Genomic DNA, 20,317 nt, shown 5'->3' with positions numbered 1-20,317 from the left:
TTAGAAGGGAGTATAAATTATTTTTGAATCTTCCAGAATGGGAAAAAAACATAAGTAAATTTTGTCTAGTTCTCCATTTTGCTGTAGGCCAATTCTGATAAGAACAATGTATAATGCAAAGGAATTCTATGTATTTATTGTTTAAAAAATCTTGAAAGAGACAACTGAATCAAGAGGTCAGACTGATCAAGTAAATGTAAATAGACACAATTTATATTTTATATTATATATACTTTAAAAATATAGAATTATTATTTGTCAATCATATATCCATAGAGATAAAAAGAAAGAAACAAGCTAGAGTGAGCAAATCAGTATCTTCTCATAAAATGACAAAAAAAAAAAACAAGACTTTTTCAAAAGGAAAAAAATCATGAAAGAAGAAAGAGCACAAGGTCTGTTGAATTCCCAAAGAAAGTATATTAGCCAACTTGGTGGGGCTGGAGAGTGAGTAATAGCTGGAAAGAATTCACAAACAAAGATCATAAGGAAGAAAATGCTACTGGCTAGATATTCAAGGACCTCAGAGCTAAGATGATACAGATGAAAACTGTTCTGACAGAGTTATGAGAAGTAATAGAGTCACCAACATAAGTGCCTGGACCCTGCTGTGCCCTCCACCTTCTTCCCATTTTCTGAGCAATGGTCATGAAGAGCACATGTGTCTGAGAAAGCAGGAAGTGAGTCTCTCTGAGCAAAAAAATGAGAGTGGCCAATTAGCTTACTGCACCTCAATTATCCCTCACACAACACTCTGACACTTCACCTACAGTCACTTATGTCCTATTCCTATAAACTGAATGGCCTGATGGACAGGACTTTCAAAAACAAAAACAGTAACAAAAATAAAAACAAAAACAAAACAATGAGCTAACCATCAAAAGTCCATAAGCATTTGAGCAAGCACAGTGCCAGAAACAACACACACCAAATTCAGAATATAACAAGCTCAATGATCTAACACCAATGCCAGTTTAATCAGTAAGTATGACTAATAACAACAAGGATGTCAGAAACTGTATATACATGAAAAAGGAATACCTGAAGTTCTCAGAACTTTCAAGAATATGTTTGTCAAAACAATAGACAACCTAAAAAGTAAAATGTACTCAATTGTAATGTTTATTAGTTAGCTGAAATATTAAGAAAAATATTCTCCCATTAAACTATTCAAAAGACCTGAACATATCTGTAAAGAACATATCAGGGAGTTATAAATATGAAGAAGATTCAAAAAAAAGAAAGAAAGAAATGGCTGGGGGGTGAGTAGGCAGTGCAAGTAGAAATTGTAAAGAATTGAAGAAATGATAGAAAACAACTTCTAAGACTTAAGGCAACTTGAGTTTCCAGATTCATAGGTATCAATAAATACCCAGAATGCATGGAATAATGTAGGACAGACCTATATATTATGTGTCAGGAGAATGTTTGAAAGAACATGCAAGAACCTATCAATGATTGTGCTTCTGGGAAAATTAGTAGAATTAGAAAGAGTTGGAACAAAGGAAGAGGTTCTCCCAATTGTTTTATATGTATTGCTTGAATCTTTTTAATTAAAATACCTACATACAGTGCTTGGTTTAATTAGAAACATAATTTGAGGAAATGAATTAATACTACTTGTAACTGACTAATAAAATTTTAAATGTTAAAACAGAAAGTATAATAGATATTGGTAAAAATGTGGAGAAAGGGGAACCCTCATACACTGTAGGTGGGCATGAAAACTGGTACAGCCACTCTGGAAAACAGTATGCAGTTTGGTCAAAAAAGTCAAAAATAGAACTACCTTAAAATTCAGCAATTACACTACTAGATATTTACCCAAAGGATGCAAAAATACTGATTCAAAGGGGCACATGCACCCTGATGTTTATATCAGCATTATCAACAGCCATAGTATGGAAAGAGCACAAATGTATATCTACGGATGAATGGATAAAGAGGATGCAGTATATATATGCGATGGAATATTACTCAACCATCAAAAAGAATGAAATCTTGCCATTTGCGATGATATGGATGGAGCTACAGTGTATTATGGTAAGTTAGTCAGAGAAAGACAAATACTATATGATTTCACTCATTTGTGCAATTTAAGAAATAACAAAGATGAACATAGGGGAAGGGGGAAAAAGAGAGGAAAGCAAACCACAAAACACTTAACTACAGGGAACAAAATGAAGGTTGATAGAGGGGAGGTGTATGGGAAATGGGATACATGAGTGATGGGTATTAAGGAGGGCACTTGTTAATTGAGCTCTGGGTGTTATATAAAAGTGATGAACCACTAAATTCCACTCCTGAAACTAATATTACACTGTATTTTAACTAACTAGAATTTAAAGAAAAAATTTTTAAAAAGCAGAAAGTTTAAATTAATTACACTTTAACTTAATGGTTTATGTTAAAATAACTTAATAACTGAAGAAATAAAACAAAATAATATGAAATAGCCAACAATTTAATATTTAAATTGAGGTCAACTATATGAAGTTCCACAACTAGAGGAACTTTCAAAATTAGAGGAAGTGTGTCAATACTTCTTGCTGAACAGTAAATATTTACAATTCTAAGCCACAACTGGACATCCAGAAACTCACAAATAGGAAATGTGACAACCACTGTCTTTCAGAGATCTGTGGAAGATGGCACCAATATGTTAAAGGGAATAGCATACATTAAAAGGAACCCACTAGATAACAATAAATAAATAACTGGTGTCAATGTCAATGTCTCCAATGGAAATAGCCTAAAATCAAACAGATCTGTTTTTCTAAGGGGGAAAGTAACAGAGGGTTTTGGAAAAAGAAGACATAAAATATCAGCCAGGCTTTTCATATATTATATGAAACTAAAAATATTCCTTAGCTAGCACTGGTTTAACTTTCAATGAAAGGCAGATTTTCCCCTTTCTCTTAAAAAAAAAAAGAAATTTTTTTTTGAGAGAGAGAATATATGTGTGCACATGAATGAGTGGAAGAAGGGCAGAGAGAGAGGAAGAGAGAGAATCCCAAGTAGTCCCTACACTGTGGGCATAGCCAAATTCAGGGCTCAGACAAATTGTGAGATCATGACCTGAGCCAAACTCAAGAGGCTGACCCTTAACCAACTAAGCCACCTGAGCACCACACATATTTCCCCCCTTAAAATTCAGGAATTAAAAACAGATCATTACTATCTGTTGCTTTTATATCTAGATGTAAACACTCATTAGTAATTTTTGGAATAAACAAATGACCTAGGTTTAGTAAACTCCTAGTATAGGACCTAGTCCTGGTACCAGGATTGGACCATTATACACTGATCATTACATGCAAACTGTCTAAGTATACAGGTATTTTGCTTTCAAGGCCACTTCCACCACAGACCACCTATAAGATCCTGCATAAATAATTCATACCCTTAATTTTTAGCACTAATCATTGTCTTGCTTTCCTTACCAAGTCCAAAGCAGACATTCAAATAAGGTACATGTTAGCATTTTAGGTAAAAGGGATACTACCCAATGATATGAATTATTCCAGAATAATATCATAACTGACATACAATCCTCTTCTTTTAAATATCTCAAATAATAGAAAATAGAAATTCTTAGATGACTTTGCTTCACCAGCAGTGAGCAGTCAAGGTAAAGAGAAATGACCTCTCCAAATATTATACCTGTGTCATGTAAAGCCCGAATGATGAAACCTCCTGGCATTTAACCAAAGTGTTTGGGTCCACTACCCAGTGTGGTAGCACATCCAGAATGTAGACTCAATCTTTCACCATTCAGGCTAGCTTGCAAGAGGGGGAGGGAGAAGAAGAAAGGAAAGACAGACAGGGAAAGAAGGAAGGAAGGGAGGGAGGGAAGGAGGGAAGGAGGGAAGGAGGGAAGGAGGGAGGGAGAGAGGGAGAGAGGGAGGAAAGGGGGGCGGTGGAAGTTGACTGAAAATGATAGATTCAGTGTGCCTGGGCACAGAGAAACTAAGAGAGGCTTAGGGAAGAGTCAGTTGTTACCATGTGAACAGAATAGAAGGTTTAAATCTGCATTTTTGACTACTAATCTCTGTTTACTCTCTGCACACACTGAGCAGGAAGACTAGTCAACTTTTTTAAAAAACAAAATAAAAAATCTAACAGCTCTGGAAAAGAAAAAGAAATGCTATCAATCACTAGGTAATTTGACAACTTCTTTAGTTCCAATGTAAACAAATTCTAAATTGTTCTTTCATACTCAGCAAAGTCTTCAAATTTCTTACAAAAAACATACCTTTAGTTATGAGGAAAAAAACCAAAATTTGAAAAATAAGGTAGATGAAATTGGTACTCACATGGAAGTGAAACAGTACATAAAAAAGGCTTATTTTTGTATGGAATTCAACTTATTTTGCATGGAATTATGTTAAGGTCTAATTACTAGTTCTAAGGGAAGTGATAACATGCATTCATTAGGTTTTAGTGAGTTTTAGATTATCCATAGAAACTGACAGAGGTGAATAATAAAGTAGTATTTCCCTCAGCCATATGTAGAATATGTGATAATATAATTTCATGTATTAAGTAATGTTCAAAGCACTTTACATGTATTAATTTATTCCTCACAACAATCCCATAAAATAGTTGCTATGATTAACCTCATTTCTAAGTGAAAAAAACTGAGGCCCACAGAAATTAAAAAGGGTCCCAAAATCAGTACCGTGTTTTTGGTACTAAACAGTACTACGTATTCAGTATCATGAAGTTGTAGGGTATAGATTCCAATTATAAACTGCCTCACTCATCATAAAAACATGTAACTAGTGGCACATACTATTCACATTATAAGCCATCAAGGAGAATGCTTACTGAAGTAGAAAGGGCTAATATTCTGAGAAGGACAGATGAGCAAAGAGTGCCTCTCTCAGAACCCAGTAGACTCAGGGTGGATGCCTCTGATACAAACAAGGCTATTAGTAAGACAAATGTAGAAGGCAACAAGATTAGGCTGAAATTAGGAGGCAAGTGTTGATGTGTTGAACAGAAGACTTGAGTTGACATTTTAATAATGAAACCTAAATTCAAATAGACACAACGGATATAATATCCAGTGTGTCTTAATACTGAAAATTTTAAGTAAATGGTTAACTTATTCATTTAAATATATCCAGTGAAATTTAAGTACCATATAAAATTTATAATTCAAAAAGGATTTTTTGTAACAATTTGCATTACTCTTTTCTTTTTAAATTCATTTTCATTGGTGCCTGGTGGTTCAGTTACTTGAGCGTCCAACTCTTGATTTCAGCTCAGGTCAATGGTCCCAGGGTCATGGGATGGAGCCTTGCCTTGGACTCCATGCTTAGCATGAAACCTGCTTAAGATTCATTTTCTCTCTCTCTCTCTCCAACTCCCTTTGCCCATATCCTCTGTTTGCATTCTTTCCCTAAAATAAATTTTAAAATATTTTCATTCTCATAGAGTATTATTTTTATGTAATGTACCTATGCCAGCAAACCTTTCATTGATGACTCAGCCATAGTTTTCAGATAATGCTTGAAATATATATCAAAATGTATTATTATTTTATGTGACTTTAATTCTCCAAGTGTTTAACATTCTTCAGAATCACGCTTTCATGACAATTTTCCTAGAATTCAAATGAAAAAAATAACAAATATATTTTTTAATTTTAAGTAATTAATAAACCTAAAGTCAATTTTCATCAGAAATACTTGTCTTAATAAGATGCATGGAGCCAGTTAGCATATTTAGTTTTTGATTGGGACATATGACCAGGGTTATTACTGCTAGAATGAGATGAAATTCATTATCAATTTTATTCCTACATTTTATTTTTATAGATGCAATCTCTGAAAACTTTACTCACATAAATAAGTCTATGTAAATGGAAGGAGTTTGGTTAGAGCAACATCATTTTAAAAAAATCCTTCTGAATTATGCATTAAAATTTCACAGTCATTTGTCATTAGAAACAGTCATTGTTAATAATCTAACGGGCTCTCCCTCAGAGCAAAGAAGTGGAAGCTACGTGATGTGAACCAGTTCACCAAGTCATCTGAGCCATGGACTCTTTCGACACCGACATTTCAGACCCTCTCTTGATGGCTGCCCCAAGGCTCTTAAGACCTTAGCTGACACACGGAGGAAGACTCACTGGTGGGGAAAGATGTACTTTCCCTTTTGTAAAAGGGGAGGTCAGAAAGACAAGATGAGCTCTTTCATCTCAGACATGTTCATGGAAAGATCATTTTTAGGAACAACAAAGTTAGAATCTGGAAATTCTGCTTCTTAATAGCACCGAAGACTTCTTCATTTATCTTCAGGATAGACATTCTCCAATGTAGAGACTCGTAGTCTGATGTGCAAAGGTTCATTTAGATAGGAATATATCAATGTTTGTATGTTTAGGTGTAATGTGTATGTGTTTAGATATGTATGTATATTCTCTGATGAAAATTAGAGATAATGTATGCCTGTCACCCTGCTAGATAGAAATCAGACAACCAATAAAGGCTAATTTTATTAATTTTCCAATAGAATTTTGCACTTTTGGTTCATGCTACTTGGCATCTTCTTCCCCTAGATCGCTGCCAGCCTGGCTCCTTACTGTCACTCAGTTCTAAGTTTATATATCTTCCTGAAGCCCTCCTAAATCCTTAGTCTAAAGTGGTTCCCAATCAACTGCTACCACATTATCCTATTTTCTTTCCATTACAGCTGTAATGCTACCCAACATTGCTAGGGTATTGTTTGTTTTGTTTTGTCTTTTTGTTTGCTTATTATTTGTTTTTAGCCACTGAGTTAAGCTCTGGGAATATTATCTATATCCTCAGTGCCTTGAACAGTGTCTGGCACAAACTATGTTTGCTGTGAATGATTGTTTAATAAATAAATGAATGAGTCTATTAGTTTGCTAGGAATACCGTAACAAGGTACCACAGACTCAGTGGCTTATACAACAGAAATTTATTTTCTAGTGGTTCTAGAGGCTAAAAGTCTAATATGAAGATGTCAGCAAGTTTGGTAGAAACCAAACACAGATGGAAATTGAATGCACATAACTGCCTCAAAGAGAGAGCTGCTTTCTCTCTATATCCTCACGTGATTGTCCCTTGGTTTTATATTGATTTTGTCCTAAAGTTCTCTCCTTATAGGGACATCAGTCATACAGTAATGGGGCCTCCCACATGACCTCACTTTAATTACCTTCTTACTATTATTTTTTTTATTTTTTAGAGAGAGAAAGTGCATGCACGAGTTGGGGAGAGGGGTAGAGGGCAAGAGAGAGAGAATTTTAAGCAGGCTCCACACTCAGCACAAAGCCTGATGTGGGGCTTGGCCCCATACTGCTGTGAACATGACCTAAGCTGAAATCAAGAGTTGGAGGCTCAACTGACTGAGCCACTCAGATGTTCCTAATTATTTCTTTGAAAGCCCTCTCTCCAAATGCAGTCACAATATGAGTATGGGGGTTAGGACCCCAACACATGAATTTGGGGTGGGAGGCACACGTTAGCCCATGACAATTAGTGAATACTCTGAGTTTCAGATTCTGACCTAAAGTAGCCAAACCATTACCTCTGACAAATTCTGGGACCTCTATTCATCAAGTGCAAAGTGTGATCTGGCAGAAACCTAATAAGCAAAGTACAGCCTCCAAAGTACAGGTTAAGAGCAGAGTATATTATATCCACATAAAGTAGTATGTACAAATGATCATAACTTTATTCAGAAATGCCCAAAACTGGACACAACCAAGGTGTCCAGCTATTGGTGAACATATTAATACATTGTGATCTATCTTTTCAATGGAATACTATTCTGTAATAAAAAGAAACACAGAAACCAAGAAAGCAAGATGCTAAATGACAGAATCCAGAAGACTCTATACTATATGAATCCATATATATAACTTTCCAGAAAAAGCAAAACTTTAGGGACAAAAAGCAGATCAGTAGTTGCCAGCTTGTGGGGAAGAAGATTAATTTCAAAGGCTTACAGGTGAACTCTCTGGGGTAATGAGAAAGTTCTATGTCTTGCAGTTCCATGAAAATATATATTTATCAAAGCCATCAGCTACATGATTAAGATGGTTTAATTTTATTGTTTATAAATTGCACCTTAAGGCAGCTAATTTCTCAAAAGTCAGAGCATATTGAGAGTAGTTAAAAATCCATGTTTTCATCTGATAGCCTGCCACAGGATTTTTTCAAGTATCTTTTTCACATATATTTCAGAAAGAAAAAAGATAGATGCGTTTATTGTGAAACTAGGAAACTGAAATGTAGATTTCATGTTTAAAGTTCTAAAGAGTGCTACAGGAGCAGAAAGCAGTGTCAGTCTGAACCTGGAATTCTCCCTGACAGCCGCTGAGATAATTCCTCATGCATTTCCTCTTGTTTGAGTCCCCAAATCCCAAAGCGTTCCCTGAGCAGTCAGTGAGGATGTGGGAAGGATCCCCGCAAGCCATCATTACTCATCTCCACTGACGAGAACAGACTTAAAGATTTTATACACTTTTCTACTCCATATCATTTTAAAATTTCCTATGGAAGCACTTCTCCCCAACAATAAAACAGGCTAATACTATAGACAAAGTAGCACTCAACAGAAATTAAAGCAATTTTAGGCTGTAGACTACTTATACCCCAACTGGAAAAAGGAAGAATTTAGGGGAAAAATTTTTTCCTAGAAAAATGTACTCTATAGAGAACAGATGAAGAGGATATTTGCATTTAATTTAAAAGTTCTTAGGGTGCCTAGATGGCTCAGTCAATTGAGCGTCCCACTTCAGCTCAGGTCATGATCTCACGGATTGTGGGTTCGAGCCCCGCATCGGGCTCTGTGCTAACAGCTAGGTCAGAGCCTGGAGCCTGTTTCAGATTCTGTGTCTCCCTCTCTCTCTGACCCTCAGCTTCTCATGCTGTCTCTCTCTCTCTCTCTCTCTCAGAAATAAATAAAACATCAAAAAAATTTTAAAGTTCTATAAAAGTTAACACTTTCAGGGAGCCTGGGTGGCTCAGTCAATTGACCGACTTCAGCTCAGGTTATGATATCACAGTTTGTGTGTTTGAGACCTGCATTGGTCTCTGAGCTGACAGCTCGAAGCCTGGAGCCTGCTTTGGATTATGTGTCTCTCTGTATCTCTGTTTCGTCTCTCTGCTGCTGTGCTCTCTTTCTCTCTCAAAAATAAATAAACATTAAAAAATTTTTTAAATTAAAAAAGAGTTAACACCTTTGGCATCAAAGAAATACTCCAGTTTCTTGGCAAGAGACAGAAACACTTGATCCTCAGCAGGATCGGAGACTTACAGACGTTGGACTGATCTGGAGCTAGAGTTCAGTCTTTGAAATGAGGCACACTGGGAAAGGACGCCGAGATTTCCACACATCCACCCCAAACACACATGTAACCCTAATCCCCGCAAATTTCATGTTCTGATTAATTAAGGATATCAGGTTTTCATAATCACTGACTGCTCTTTCTTTGGGGGCTGATTTGGTTTAATGTTTCCTGACATTTCATCCAGCACACTTCGAGCTTTTTCACGGCAATAAAAAATAACAGCCTCTTTGCTTGACAGCAAGGAAGGTTTATTCAGTGCTGTCAAATAGATGAACAGTTATGGCTCTCCACCACACTAACTCACGGCACAATAGGTGGAACATCAAGAATAATTATATCAAATGGCCATGGAAACTGATTCACGGGATGTGCAGGTGAACGCCCGTTTCAAACATGACACTCTATTGTGTATTGTGTTGCTTCCAGCAGCAAAGAGGTTCTCATAACTTCCCTCTGCTCCTCATTTGAGTGTGGAAAGCTGCCAGGAAATTTCCTCTTCAAAAGCTGTGATCCAAGGGGCCATCCCCACCCTAGGCTTTGAGGAATTTCCCCAGGAAGTGGTCCCTTCAGTGCCTACACGGAGACGGCTATTAGGATAAGAACACTGCAGTGCATGGGAGGGGCACCTGGTGGTGTTTGGGGCCAGCCCGTAGTTGTTGAAATCAGCAGAAAGAAATGTGGATAATGGCACAAGCAGCTACCCAGGGGAGTCTGAAGAGGGGGAAAAAAAAGAAAGGATTAATGATCTCTGAGACTTGTTCTTTTTCCACTCTTTTCCTGAAATGCCAAACCATGGAGCCAGTTATCCATCAAGAGAGTGAAATATATCAGTGGATGGATTTGGTTTGCTACAGTGACAGCCAGCTTCACTTTTGAATACTCTTTGAAAACAATTTTTACTGTGCAATGCTGGAGAAAGCCAACAAATAATAAACCTGTCGCAGCACTCACCAAGTGCTCGTAAATACAAGAGTCTGTCATGCAGCTGCGAAGGGAAGCCATTCCCAAGCTTGAAAAATTGTCAGTGCTTCATCATTGCGTCTGATGTCAGTTTTCATTTAGGGCTGCATTTTGGGGGCGACCGTGATCTTCAGCATTCTCGAAGTGGGAGCCCCCTGTTCTCACCGGCCAGGAGTTTAGAGTGGAGAAACGGCCATCAGGAGGAAGGCTCGGAGTTCCTGGGCTCTATTTATTTTCCTAACAGTGGTACAGTTACACACCAATAAGTTCATCTTTTCAGTTAACTCAAACAACTATACTGAATTGTGCTTATCGTGCATTTTTGCTGACAAAATTTCAAAGGCAATAAAAATCCCATTAGGGAAATCCACAGGCTTCCATTCCAGGCTCTGCCCAGCACTCCCAGCCCTGTGGCCCCCAGGTGGCCTGCCCCTCTCCCCCAACCCCCCCATCCCACCCTCCTTGTCTGTCCGCCCAAAGCAATTCCCCTTACACATCGTCCCCTTATACATTGTTCGTGTCTGTCCGATTCTTGTCTGCCTTCTCTGCTCCTCTCTAAAGTGATCGAACAAGCCCTTGACAAATAAAAACAAGAAAAAGAAATCCTCACATAAACCCTGCTAGGAGAGAAATGAGGGCTCTGTGGGACGGCAGGGTGCTGAGCAGACAGTTTTCTACCATGTCTTGTCACTTTTGGGGGATTCAGTTGCAACAAACTGTGAGCAGATTCTTCACAAGGGAACCACGACACTTCCTGCCATGTACTCTGGAGGGTTCACTCTGGACATGAACAAGCTGCTGTGTCTAAGAAAGTCTTGTCTCTAACTCAGGTAAAGTTTCCAGGTGCTCGGAAGGTTCCCATTTCCTGAGAGAATACAGGTCACACATTTTGGTTTGGAAACTAATGAGCTACTGGATTTGGAAGTCACGGCTATAAGCATGCATCCCTTAGAAAGACATTATTCAGTAAGAAGACATGGTTTGTTCACTGACTTTCCTTTTCTCATATTAAACTTTCCCATACCTGAACTGTATGGGGCAGAGGTACATAAGCTCCCTAACCCTAACCCACTCTACTCAAGACCCTCTGAATGTTGTAGACAATTTGAGTACAAAGGTGAAGATTTGTTGGTATAATTAAGCAGTCATGTCCAAAAGGAATATCTAGAGCTGAGAATTGATAAATCACCCCCAAGAAAGGCAAGAAACTAAACTATTCAGACTTACCATCTAGTAACAGAACAACAGGATCCATAGACCCAGACAGACATCCCATGCAGACTGAGTGCTAACAGAACAGGACTCCAATGGTGGCTTGTCCTAACATATAGGGTTGAACCACTTTCAGTGAATGGTTCAGCAAATGAATACTCAGTTCCAGTGAATGAAAAACAATAGCAGCAACAAAATGTGTTACTCAAAACACACACACACACACAAAATATTGTTGCTTTACCCAGATCCTTCACGGAAATAGTAGTTAATACACTCAGTATTGGAATATTTGTTTCATTAGAAAATATGTAAAATAGGGGCATCTGATGGCTCAGTGGGTTACGTGTCTGACTCTTGATTTCAGCTCAAGCCATGATCTCACAGTTCGTGGGTCCAGGCCCCACATCGGGCTCTATGCTGACAGTGCAGAGTGTCTGTGAGGTTCTCTCTCTTTCTCTGCTTTAGTTGTTTCTCTCTTTCTCTCTCTCAAAATAAATAAGTAAACTTAAAAAAAAAAATACACATTTCTTAAAAGAAGAAAATATGTAAACTTGAGCTATATATTATATCTAAATCGTTCATTTTCCCCCAGCACATCCAAAATAACTTAATCAACAAATATTTAGTGACTGTTTATGTCAGTCCCTGAGGTCAAAAGATATTTAAAGTCATATTTGAACTTTCTCACATCTCATAAATCTAAAACTCTGCCAACTATGCCTTCAAAAATAAACTCCACCTTTCAGTATGAGGATTCTATTTGCTTAACACCATTTTTTTCTTACTGCAATTATACATGTATATGTTTATTTGTTCATGTACTTATTTTCTCTTTCCCCATCACTATGTACATGTGTGTTTATTGCTTGTTCACTTTCTCTTGATATTTCCTGGCCTAATTCCTGATAGCAGAGGGCATTCACTATTTTCTAAAGAATGCATAAGTTCTATCACCATAATGTGCACTGTGCTGTCCAATGAAGATTAAAATATTAGTCAGCTAATATTTCTACTCTCAAAAACATAGAGCCTAAAACTAAGGGTTTGTTAATCTGAACCTGATGGTATGGCTCCCAACTATCTTCAAAATACAAAATCTGATCTTTTTTAAAATTTTTAATGTTTTTTTAAATTTATTTCTGAGAGAGAGAGAGACAGTGTGAGCAGGGGAGGGTCAGAGAGAGGGAGCTATAGAATCTGAAACAGGCTCCAGGCTCTGAGATGGCTGTCAGCAAAGAGCTCGACATGGGGCTTGAACCCACGAACCACGAGATCATGACCTGAGCTGAAGTCAGATGCTTAACCAACTGAGCCGACCAGGTGTCCCTGATCTTTTTTTAATATAACTTGCATATTTTAGTATTTGCCTTGATACTTGTACCCTGAAAGGTGTCAGGGAGAGAACATCAAAGCTGAGGAAACATATTAGACCATGCTAATATGCTGGTTATTATCATTAATATTTGATATCATTCTATTTACTAAACAGAGAAGTTCACAGAGCAGTGTAACACAATAGCACTAATTATCAAAATTCACTAAAATCTAGATATCCTATCACTAATCTCTAAATTCAGGAATTTCTTGATATTCAGAAGTAAGTGACACATACTTACTTTGTATATGGTTTGGGGAGTATTGGAATAAGACGATATATCAGTATATAATTTAAAAAAGTGATGTTTGCATTCAGCATTTAATTTTTCCAGTGTCTAACTTAGACCTTAAATCATTCTTGTTCAGAAAGAAATTATCCAAATGACTATTACAATGCTGGCAATACTGCTGATGCCTCTCAAACAAGTCAGAAGTATCTTGGGGATCCTAGACCGGTTCTTTTAAGAAAAAGGAAATATTATAGGATTTAGCAAGTATGGTTATAATAGTGTGTTAGGGTAAAGGTTGACCCTATAATAAACAGAGTCAAAATTAAATGACTCCAACAACAGAGAAGACACTTTTTTTTTTCATGCAACAGTCTGAAAGTTGGCAGGCAGTCTGAGCTCATTAGGTGTATTTCTCCATGATGTCATCAAAGCTATTTCTATATTTCTACTTTACTCACTAGTCTTGAGTGGACTGTCCTCACCTGCACACTCAAATTTGGGTCACTATCACACTTCTGCAAGGGGAGAAAGGATGTGGGGCAGCTAAGCATTTTTACATACTTGGTCTGGAATTTGCACATGTCACTTCCACTTACATGCCTGTCACCAATATTTACACATACAGCTTGAAATGTAACTGAGGGGCTGCTCTGAGCCCCCCAGGATAGAGATGATATGGAATTGGGGTATGAAGAGAGAACAAGCATCAGTCGTTGGAATGGTTGCCTAATTCTCCCTACTCCAAAGTTAACAGATTAGCCATACTTAATCTAGATGAGAGGGGACTCTTTGGACACAAATAATTTCATAATAGCCAAATCGTTGCTTTAAACAGAAAAATCAATAGGAGGGAAATTACACTGGAAAAAAAACCTTTCTGGGGCACCTGGGTGGCTCGGTCAGTTAAGCACCAAGTCTTGATTTCACCTCAGGTCATGATCTCGCAGCTTGTGAGTTTGAGCCCCACATCTAGCTCTGTGTTAGTGGCATGGAGCCTGCTTCGGAATACCTCTCCCTCTGCTCCTCCCCTGCTCACATTTTTTTTCTCTCTCTCTCTCTCTTTCTCCATTTCTTTCTCTCTTCCTCTCTCAAAAGAAATAAACTTTATTAAAAAATAACAATGTTCCCTTTCAAAATTTCAAGGTAACACACAAGTCACCTACACACTCACACACACACACACACACACACACACACACACACACACACACACACACACTGAGAACAAGAGGCAATGTGATCCTTACATGCTCTGGAGTCTTATGATAACAAAAGAGCTAATCAGGACAAAAACAATTGGGTATTTTTAGATCTGCAATACGAAAAAGCAAAAAGAAAAACAAGGCCAAGCAGAGACTAGACATGACCAAATTCTCTCATTAGAAAATGATCTCGTTTTGAATTCCCAATGAGGAAATACATGGTAATGATTAAACTGAGTGATTCTATATATATAATAGCCACATTTTAATGTTCTTGAAAGGGGCACCAAAAATAAAAACTAAAACATTTTCCACTTCTGAAGACATGCACAGAAGACTGTGGAGTAATACAACTATCCCCTGCAAAGTTTCATCTTTATGAAGATTCTTTTATGAAAGAATCTCAGGATAGCTTATATATACCCAAAAGAATTTTTGAGGGGAAAATAAAAATGAAAGAAGCAAAGAGAATGACAAATACGGAGATGCAAATACAAAACAAATAATTAAAGCTGTAAAATCAGTCTCCCAGGTATACCTTTGTATTTGTTTAACCAGTTTACATGTTCATTTTGTTTTTTCAATGATACATATAACTCCACATAAAAGAAAAACCATTTGTGCACTTAAAGCCTAAAGTACTGTTCATTAACTCTCACTAGATTTGTTCTAAAGGAAAGTACTTTTAAAAATTAATTAAGACTGGGGCACCTGGGTGGCTTAGTCAGTTAAGCGTCCGACTTTGACTTGGGTCATGATCTCGCGGTTTGTGGGTTCGAGCCCCGCGTCGGGCTCTGTGCTGACTGTCAGCTCAGAGCCTGGATCTGTGACTCCCTCTCTCTCTGACCCTCCCCTGCTCACGCTGTCTCTCTCTCTCTCCTAGAAATAAATAAGACATTTAAAAATTTTTTAAAGAAAAATTAATTAAGACAGCATGCAATATTCTATGTCTAATAGCGCCGGGAATGAATAAGAAAACAAAAGGAGGAAAAATATCACAAAAGGAAACAGGAACTAAATGAATTTATATTACATTGTCACAAATAATTTTTTTACACATTTCTTTTCTTAAGTTTATTAATTTATTTTTGAGTAAGAGCAAGAGAGTTGGGGAGGGGCAGAGAGAGAAAAAGAGAGAGAATCCTAAGCAAGCTCCATGCTGTCATACAGAGCCCGGAGTGGGGCTCAAACCCACAAACGGTGAGATCATGATCTGAGCCAAAGTGAAGAGTCAGACCCTTAACCAACTGAGCCATCCAGACATCCTACAAATAAATTTATATTATCATCATTCATTAGATAATTCAGATTCAGTTCTTTTAGGAATATATTTCTTTTCTGTTCTTGTATATTTACAGTCCCTTAAGAAGGGTTTACCTATGAAAAATTATAAAATCATTAAAATTAGAAAAAACTGTTTAATACCTTGCCTAAGAATTTTCTGCATTTCTGTTATAATCTGGAAATATTATCAATTAGTGAATAAATATTTCTCTTGTTTTCAATAGTAAACTGAGAAGAATTTCCATTCACCACATATAGAAATTGACCCAAAGAGAGATTAGGCTAGACTCAAGAGAGTAGATAAAGTTAAATTATCTAAACTGGGTCAGCTATGTAGCTCAGTCGGTTAAGCATCTGACTCTTGATCTCAGCTCAGGTCTTGGTATCAGGGTGGTGAGTTCAAGCCCTGCTTTGGGCTTCACACTGGGCGTGAAGCCTATCAACAGATAAATAAACAACCAACCAACTAGAGATCTAAAATTGGAACAGGAATCAGCAAGTTTTTCTGTAAAAAATCAGAATAGTATTTATTTAGCGATGTGAGTCATATACATTCTCTGTCCTATATCTTCTGGGTTTTTTTTTTTTCCTTTTACAACTCTTTAACAAAGTTACAACCATTTTTAGCTTCTGGGCATAAAAACAGAGCAAGGGTCTTACTGTTTGCTGAGCCCTGCTCTAAATTATTAACCATATATTCAGAAAATGTCATGTATCTAAGTAAAATATATGCATTTGCATATATATTTACATATGTGTGCATATATTTATATATGTATGTTTCTAGTGTATATATATTTATGAATATTTACAATGCACATATATTAAAACATACACATATGTTTTATGCATATGTACATTTTGACATGCCTCCATATACCACTGAAGATCCAATAATTATGTTTAAAATAAAATAGGAATATTTTTCCTTAAAATAAAAAAATTCTCAATTTATATCTTCTCTATGAATATGTGATTGTATATAAACATACTTACATATTTTCTTCTCATAAATTCCTTATGTTTATTTTTTGAAATTCATTCATTATATTTTTATTATTTTTTAAAATTTTAATTATTTTTGAGAAAGAGAGAGTGCGTGAGCAGAGAAGAATTTAATCTGGGCGGGGCAGAGAGAAAGGGAGACAGAAGGTCCTAAGAAGACTCCACACTGACAGCAGCTAGCCTCATATTGGGCTCGGACCAAAAATCATATCACACTTTTTTTCCCATGAGGACCATGTCTTTTCAGTCCTATTATATTCCTGCTTTTCCTGGAGATTTTCATCATATATTTTCCTTCCTTTTCTGCAAAAGAATAATACGCCTTTACACATCACTAACATCATCTTATTGCTTCATCATACACCTGATTAAAACAAACTCGCAATCCTTTTGAAGTTACTCTTCCAAGAATCCTCTGCCTCTCTCTCTATGTGGACTCTCTGGATGGTATTGTGCAACCAAACCTGCTCTACTGTTTCTGGTGTCCCATGTACCCTTCTCTCTTGGATAGTGTTTCTATGAATAATAATAAACAAGTAAATGTTTTCCACGAAAAATGTTTGGAAGATAAATATCATGAGTTTTGCATACCCCAAAATGTATTTGACCCTATGATCTAGACTAGTATCTTGACCACATGTATTTGCTAGATTGAAAATGTATTTTCCTCGTTGCTTGTTGCAGATGTCAACTTGACTTTTATTTCATGAGTGTCCTATTTTTGTTTTCTTTCCTTTCTGGAAACTTCTGTAACCAAATCGGAGGCCACTTTTACTACAGTGTAGAGAATGGACTTGTGTAGGCAGAGCCAGAGTGGACCCAAGATCATGGCCCTAGCCAAAGTTGGATGCTCAACCAATGAGCCACCCAGATGCCCCTCATTTATATTTTTAAACAAAACTCTCTTTCCTTACTATTAACTCAACAGTTAATTATCAGTCAGGAAATCACCTTTGGTTTTTCTTATGAAAGATTTATAGTTGATCAAATATGCCCAAGTTCAGACAGATTTGTAATAGTACTTATATAGAAGAAAATATCAGCCTATTATATGATACTGACTGGTGTGCTGATCCTTGAACCAAGCACATTACATACACTCTCCCAATTATTTCTCACTATCATGCTATGAAGTGGCTATTTATTAGCCACATGAGAAAGCTGGGCCCAGAACAGCTAAGTGACTTTCCCATAGTCACAGAGCTACTCAGCAGTGAAGCTAGAACTTAATCTTTCTCTTAAATTTAAAACTAATCCCCACTACTATCCCTTCTTTGAAAATTCCAGTCCCAGCTACCTCGTCAGGTATCTTATACTTTAGAGACTAAGTCTGACTGATTTTGTATGGGCCTGAGCAAAGAATGGCTTTTACATTTTTTAATGACTGGAAAAAGTTTTTATAACATGTGAGAAATACATAAAGTTTAAATCTGTGTGTATAAATACAGTTTTACTGGAAAACAATTATTTATGTATTGTCTGTGGTTGCTTTACTAATACAGTGGCAGAGCTGAGAACTGTAGCAGAGACCGTGTAGCTGCAAAGCCTAAAATATTTGAAGAAAAAGTTTGCTGATTACCAGTATAAACTATATTCTTTCTCTTTTGTATCAACCTGTTCTAACTAGATATTAACTGTTCTTACTCATGCTCAGGTCACTTCCATTTGGAGGGGGGAAAAAAAGGTAGATAAAAGATCCTCACTCCATGATTTTTCCTTCCAACCACAAGTACGACTGTCTCTTCACAGACAAATTGTCTGGAAAGTTCTCAATGTTCATCTCTCTTTCCTTTCCAATCACTCATCAACCCACACCATATTGGCTTTGGGGACTATCATTTTAATAAATAAACTTTCAATAATGTCACTACTGAATATGCATAGATTCATTTCATTTTACATGTCCTTTCACAAAGAGTCCACAGTATTAACCAATCTTTCATTCTGAAGCAAGTTCTCTGTTTCTTTGTGTAAAAATGTCCCTTTTTTTCCTTCAAATACTTTGGCCACTGTGATCGGTCCCCTCTTACGACCCCTTGTTCCCTCTTGGCAGAATATAGTGTCATTCCTCAGGTCCTCGGGTCTTCTCTTTCCAATATCTGCATTCCCTAGAAAATCTATTATCCTTTCAGTTTCAATTACTACCTATAAGCAAATAACTCACAAAGTTATATCTCCAGTTTAGACATTCTTTTTCCACTCCAGACTCATAAATCCAATTTTATATATCCTCTTAGGTATCTCCAGTGAATTTTAACACATTCAAAGCCAAACCATGACCTTTCTTCAGGCACCTGTTTCTCTTTCATCCCACCCGCTCATTTCGGACACTGTTACCACTGTTCCTACAGTGCCTTAAGACCAGAAACCTTAGTACTTAACACTATTCTCTCTAGCTCCCCATGTCCTGTCCATCAACAGATCCTAAATCCTTCGAGAATCCATCTACTTCTTTCCATTTTCCCTAGTCACCAAGTTCAAACCAACATAACCTTTCATCTAACCTACTTCAATGACCTCCTAGCTGCTGTCTCAGAGTCCACTCTGTCTCTGTCTACCCAAGTCCATTCTCTACACTGTAGTAAAAGTGGCCCCGATTTGGTTACAGAAGTTTCCAGAAAGGAAAGAAAACAAAAATAGGACACTCATGAAATAAAAGTCAAGTTGACATCTGCAACAAGCAACGAGGAAAATACATTTTCAATCTAGCAAATACATGTGGTCAAGATACTAGTCTAGATCATAGGGTCAAATGCATTTTGGGGTATGCAAAACTCATGATATTTATCTTCCAAACATTTTTCGTGGAAAACATTTACTTGTTTATTATTATTCATAGAAACACTATCCAAGAGAGAAGGGTACATGGGACACCAGAAACAGTAGAGCAGGTTTGGTTGCACAATACCATCCAGAGAGTCCACATAGAGAGAGAGGCAGAGGATTCTTGGAAGTGTAACTTCAAAAGGATTGCGAGTTTGTTTTAATCAGGTGTATGATGAAGCAATAAGATGATGTTAGTGATGTGTAAAGGCGTATTATTCTTTTGCAGAAAAGGAAGGAAAATATATGATGAAAATCTCCAGGAAAAGCAGGAATATAATAGGACTGAAAAGACATGGTCCTCATGGGAAAAAAAGTGTGATATGATTTTTAGAAAACATCTAAATGTAAAAAAAAAAAAAAGAAGAAAAAACTTATTTTATCTTGGGATCTAGAATATTCATCTTTGAGTTGCCTGGTCTTTCTTTCTCCACGTATCTGCAGGTAGTACCTGGTATCTATTAATAATGTTTGGAAATGCACATTTTTATTTTACTGGTTCTGGTTTTCAGTTTTTAGATTGATATGCATGCAAAGGAGAATAAGCAATATAATGCCATTTCTGTAAACTTTTATGATTCTAAAATAATTATTGAAAAATGGAAAAATTTCAGAGGCAGACTGTACTGGAAGGACACTGAAGCATATTAAATCCTGAATGTATAAACTGGACAAAGTATATGCTTTAAAACTGCCAGATAAGGAAATAAAAATTTAAATATATTAATAATATAATAAGTATCAATGGAGGTAATGGACTAAAATTCTATCAAATATTGGCAGTAGAAGGAAAAGGTGAGGAAGTGGGAGGTGAGGTGAGAATAACTCGAGCAAAGACTGTCATCTCTTCTAATAGTGATTTCCTATTACCTATAGCTTGTAGTTGGTCT

Source organism: Hyaena hyaena, unplaced genomic scaffold, assembly GCF_003009895.1.
Source record: "Hyaena hyaena isolate Hyena2069 unplaced genomic scaffold, ASM300989v1 scaffold_970, whole genome shotgun sequence".
NCBI lineage: Eukaryota > Metazoa > Chordata > Mammalia > Carnivora > Hyaenidae > Hyaena > Hyaena hyaena.
Note: the sequence above shows the minus strand (reverse complement) of the source record.